This window comes from Callospermophilus lateralis, unplaced genomic scaffold, assembly GCF_048772815.1.
Source record: "Callospermophilus lateralis isolate mCalLat2 unplaced genomic scaffold, mCalLat2.hap1 Scaffold_109, whole genome shotgun sequence".
Classification (NCBI taxonomy): Eukaryota; Metazoa; Chordata; class Mammalia; order Rodentia; family Sciuridae; genus Callospermophilus; species Callospermophilus lateralis.
Genome location: NW_027511135.1, coordinates 180562 through 186561, shown reverse-complemented (window position 1 = coordinate 186561; position 6000 = coordinate 180562). Strand labels below are relative to the sequence as shown.

General features: G+C 34.5%; 1 pseudogene; it reads left to right on the top strand.

Moving 5' to 3' along the window:
- The first annotated feature begins 3702 nt into the window (after positions 1 to 3702).
- LOC143386691 (zinc finger protein 280D-like) overlaps positions 3703 to 6000 on the top strand; it is a 54849-nt pseudogene continuing 52551 nt past the window's right edge.

Here is a 6000-nt window from a genome sequence, read left to right as displayed (position 1 = left end):
TTCTTCTGTTAGATATAGGGTCTCTGGTTGTATTCCTAAATCCTTGATCGATTTTGAGTTGAGTTTTGTGCATGGTGAGAGATAGGGGTTTAATTTCATTTTGTTGCATATGGATTTCCAGTTTTCCCAGCACCATTTGTTGAAAAGACTATCTTTTCTCCAATGATGTTCTTGGCACCTTTGTCTAATATAAGGTAATTGTAGTTTTGGAGGTTAGTCTTTGTGTCTTCTATTCTGTACCATTGTAATACCAGTCTGTTTTGTTGGCAATACTATGCTGTTTTTGTTACTATTACTCTGTAGTATAATTTAAGGTCTGGTACAGTGGTGCCACCTGCTTCTCTCTTCCTGCTAAGGATTGCTTTAGCTATTCTGGGTCTCTTATTTTTCCAGATGAATTTCATGATTGCTTTTTCTATTTCTATGAGGAATGCCATTGAGATTTTGATCAGAATCGCATTAAATCTGTTTAGTGCTTTTGGAAGTATGGTCATTTTGATAATATTAATTCTGCCTATCCAAGAGCAAGGTAGATCTTTCCATCTTCTAAGATCTTCTTTGAATTCTTTCTTTAGAGTTCTGTAATTTTCATTATATAGTTCTTTCATCATTTTCATTAAGTTGATTCCCAAGTATTTTATTTATGTATTTATTCATTTAGTTTTGAGGCTATCGAGAAGGGGGTAGTTGTCCTCATTTCCCTTTCTGAGGATTTCTCACTGATATACAGAAATGCCTTTGATTTATGGGTGTTGATTTTATACCTTTCTATTTTGCTGAATTCATTTACTAGTTCTAGGAGTTTTCTGGTGGAAAACTAGAAAACTAGTTAGAGTGTTCCAGGTATAGAATCATATCATCAGCAATTTCTATTTCCTGAAATAAATTGGAGACTATTGGTATTAGTTCTTCTTTAAAGGTCTTGTAGAACTCGGCTGTGAATCCATCCAGTCCTGGGCTTTTCTCGGTTGGTAGATTTTGATGGTGTCTGCTATTTTGTCACTTGAAATTGATCTGTTTAAATTGTGTATATCATCCTACTTAAATTTGGGCAAATTATATGACTCTAGAAATTTGTCGATGCCTTCAATATTTTCTATTTTATTGGAGTATACGTTTTCAAAATAATTTCTAATTATCTTCTGTATTTCCGTAGTGTCTATTGTGATATTTCCTTTTTCATCATGTATGTTAGTGATTTGAGTTTTCTCTCTCCTTCTCTTTATTAGCATGGCTAAGGGTCTGTCAATTTTATTTATTTTTTCAAAGAACAACCTTTTTGTTCTGTCAGTTTTTTCAATTGTTTCTTTTGTTTCAATGTCATTGATTTCAGCTCTGATTCTAATTATTTCCTGTTGTCTGCTGCTTTTGGTGTTGATTTTTTGTTCTTTTTCTAGGGTTTTGATATGTAGTGGTAAGTAATTTATTTGTTGACTTTTTCTTCTTTTAAGGAATGAACTCCATGAAGTGAACTTTCCTCTTAGAACTGCTTTCATAGTGTCCCAGAAATTTTGATATATTCTATCTGGGTACCACTAAAAACTTTTTAACCTCTTCCTTGATGTTCTGTAACCCATTGATCATTCAGTAGCATATTATTCAGTCTCCAGGTGTTAGAGTGTATTTTATTTCTTATTTTATCATTGATTTCTAATTTTATTCCATTATGATCTGATAGAATGCAGGGTAGTATCTCTACTTTTTTATATTTGATAAGAGTTGCTTTGTGGCATAGTGTATGATCTATTTTAGAGAAGAATCCATGTGCTGCTGAGAAGGAATTATATTCTCTCATTGAAGGTTGGAATATTCTTAACTCAGTTAAGTCTAAGTTTTTGATTATATTATTGAGTTCTATAATTTCTTTGTTCGGCTTTTGTTTGAAGATCTATCTAGTGATTAAAGAGGTGTGTTAAGGTCACCCAAAATTATTGTGTTGTGGTCTATTTGACTCTTGAACTTGAGAAAAGTTTGTTTGATGAACATAGCCGCTCCATTGTTCGGGGCATATATATTTATAATTGTTATGTCTTGTTGGTGTATGGTTCCCTTGAGCAGAATGTAGTGTCCTTCTTTATCCTTTTTGATTGACTTTAGTTTGAAGTCTACTTTATTTGAAATGATGATAGAAACCCCTGCTTGCTCCTGCAGTCCATGTGAGTGGTATGCTTTTTCCTAACCCATAACCTCAGTCTGTGAATGTCTTTTTCTATGAGTCTCTTGGAGGCAGCATATTGTTGGGTCTTTTTTTTTTTTTTTTGGTCCAATCTGCTAGTCTATTTCTTTTGATTGGTGAGTTTAGGCCATTAACATTGTTATTGAGACCTGATTTGTATTCCCAGCCATTTTTGTTTATTTCTGATATTTAACATGACTTGGTTTCTCTTTGATGAGATTTTCCAATAGTGTAATCCCTCCCTCTGCTGATTTTCATCATTATTTTTCATTTCCCCTTCTTTGACTATTTTGCTGAAGATGCTCTGTAGTGTAGGCTTTCTAGTTGTAAATTCTTTTAACGTTTTTTTTTATCATGGAAGGTTTTTATTTCATCATTAAATCTAAAGCTTAGTTTTGCTGATATAAGATTCTTGGTGGGCATCCATTTTCTTTCAGAGCTTGGTATTTGTTGTTCCACAATCTCCTGGCTTGGAAGGTCTGGGTTGAAAAATCTGCTGAGATAATGAATTGGTATCTCCCTATATGTGATCTGATTCCTCTCTCTTGTGGCTTTTAAGATTCTATCCTTATTCTTTTTGTATGTTAGGCATTTTCACTATAATGTGCCTTGGTGTACATCTGTTGTAATTTTGTACATTTGGTGTCCTGTAAGCCTCTTGTATTTGGTTTTCCAATTTGTTCTTCATGCTTGGGAAATTTTCTCATATTATCTCATTCAAGAGATTGTGCATTCCTTTCACTTGAAACTCTATGCCTTTCTCTATCTCAATAACTCTTAGATTTGTTCTTTTGATTCTGTCCCATAATTCTTGGATGTTCTGTTCATGGTTTCTAACTTTCTTCACTGTGTGGTCAACTTTATTTTCCAGATTGTATACTTTGTCTTCATTATCTGACATTCTTTCTTCCAAGTGATCTAGTCTGTTGGTTTTGCTTTCTATTGAGTTTTTTATTTGATTTAAGCTATCCTTCATTTAAAGGATTTCTGACTGTTTTTTTTTCAGAGTCTCTATCTCTATTTTGAAGTAATCTTTTGCTACCTGTATTTGCTCTCCTATTTCTTTGTTGGAGTGATCAATTTGTGCTTGTATTTGCTCATTTAGGTCATTCTTTAATTCACAAATCATTTTGATTATGAACCTTCTGAACTCCTTCTCTGACATTTCATCAACTTCGGTGTTCATACGTTCTGTTATTATAGTGTCCTGTCTTGTTTGGGGCACTTTCCTCTCTTGTTTTTTCATGTTGTCTATGTGTCTTCCTTTCTTGCAGTGTGGATCTGAGACATTACAGTTTCTTCCCTATATTCTTGTGGTATCTGTGCAGATTGTCTATACCTCACCTTGATGTTGGGCTTTCAGACCCTCAATGGATGCTACTGCATTCTGGATCTGGGCCCTGCAGAAGCTGGTGTGGGTGGATCTGGGCCACTGGGCTTGACCTCCTGTGGTAGTCTGCTGGTAGGAAGAGGTGGTCTTGTGCCAAAGGCTAGGCTCTGGAGGTGTCTGCCCCACTGGGGGAGGGATGAACCCGACCTACTCAGAGCATAAACCCAGGGTGCTGGAGTGGCAGTCTGGGCTGGATCTGGGCTCCTCAGTAGTCGAATGGTCAGACGGGGTGGTCCTGCACCAGAGGCTAGGCTATGGCGAGTGTCTGCCCCGCTGGGAAAGGGCTGTGCACCTGGGCCCTGCGCGCCTGGGCCCTGTGCGGCAGAGGCCAGTCTGGGTGGATCTCAGTAGTTATATTTTGAATGTATCAGTCTATGATGAAATATATCCAACCAAGTTTTTGTTCCTTTTCAGTTGCTAAAAAAATAGAATAATAAACTAGAATTTATTTTAACTTTTGTTTTCTTACAGAAATTATTACATTTCTGAAACGTGAAAAGTAGGTAATAAAGATGAATGCCAATTGGCATTTGAAAAGTCAGATTTACTAAAACAGTACATCATGAGGTGATTGATTACTAGTTTTTATGAAAGAATATTGTTTAAAAATTGTTTTTATTTAGTAATTCATTGTATTTATTCAATTATTAAGTGCTTACTTCAACCACCATTTTATTTATTTAATTGGGTTTATTTAGGGATGAATCAGTTATATGAGTTATGTATATATCAAACATATCCAACTTAAAAATTGAGCTTTTTATAGGAAAAAAGAGTTTATTGCAGTTTAATTACCCCATCCTAATGATAATATATCTTTATTTTACAGGAGGGAAAACAGATATAATTTGCTGTCTTGTTTGGAGGCACATGGTGAGTTTTAAGATCAAAATTCTCCCCAATAATTTCTTAATTCCAAGTCCCATGTTTTAATATTTAGTCTTCCTTAAAGTGATTCATAAAATTGACTGATCTCATGTATCAGTACTTAGGTGACAATTTACAGAAAATTAGCTCTGCAACTTGATGGGCGAAAAACCTTTTCAACCAAAAGGTAAGTGTTGTGGCCACAACAGATGACAGTGTGTATGGTTTTTGTTTAACTGCTTCAAGAGAAGGTGGAGGACTTTTTCTTAAAAACTTAAAATTGTTGGAGTAGCAAATGTTCATATAAAAAAGTAAAGTAGAAGTGAACTTTATTCTTTTTGTTAAAAGAGATAAATATCAATTTAGTATATTCATGTGTTTCTTCTATGCATAGACAAAAAATATTTCTAGAAAACATTTAAAAAGTGCTATGTGACCTTAACGTTTCTCTCTGCAGTGTATTCTGGATATTTTAACAATGGCAGAGTCCTGTGAGAAAGAACAAGAAAGATCTTTGCATACTCTTATCAGTTCTCTAGGGCTGCCACAACAAAGTACCACAGACTAGGTGGTTTATAGGATGAAAGTTTGTTTTCTCATAATTTTTGAGGCTAAAAAGCCAAGATTAACTTGTTGGTAGGGTTGGTTTCTTCAGAGGGCCACAAGGGGAGAGCCTGGCTTCTCTCTTGGGCTTGTAGATAGCCATGTTCTCTTTAGGTTTTCACATGGTCCTCTCTGTGTGCATATGCCTGCATCCCAATTTTCACTTCTGTTAAAAGACAACAGTTATATGGATTTTATTGCCACCCATGTGACCTTTTTAAAAAATATTATTTATTCATTTATTTATTTACTTATTTATATGTGGTGCTCAGGCTCAAACCTAGTGCCTCATGCATGCAAGGCATGTGCTCTACCACTGAGCTATCACCCAGCCCCTAGTGACCTTATTTCTAAAGGTCTATCTATAAATATAGCCAAAGTCTGAGGTAGTGAGGGTTAGGAATTTAGCATATGGCTTTTGAGATAACACAATTTAACTCATTACATATATCAGCTGGAAATAAATAGTACTTTTATTATCAGTTCACAGTGGATCTTTCCTAATTTTTCAAAATTAGGTACTATCTTACTTCACTTTATCTATATGTTACCTCATGCTGTGGGTATGTTGATTATCTAATGTTCTGGGGGAAATGTATTCTCAGTGAATTAAATTTGACTGTGGCTATGTAAAATTAAGACATGAAGAAAGAGAGTAGTTTGAGATCATGTGTTTTAACATTTGAATTGAATGATATTGACTGTCAATGTAGTTCAAAATTCAAAGGAAAATAAAAATGTAATGGTTTATTGAGGAATTTATAATTGAACCAAGGATTAGTGCAAGCAGGCAATTAATTGTTTGAGTTTCTAGTTGAAAATGGATGTTTTACATGGTGTTTTCCATTTTCTTGAATGTATATAAAACTTAGGTAGATATCATAAATAGCTTCAAGTAATTTCTTCAGTCATACAATTACAAGGCAGTGAAGATTTAAACCATTCAATTTAATTTCAAGTCCAT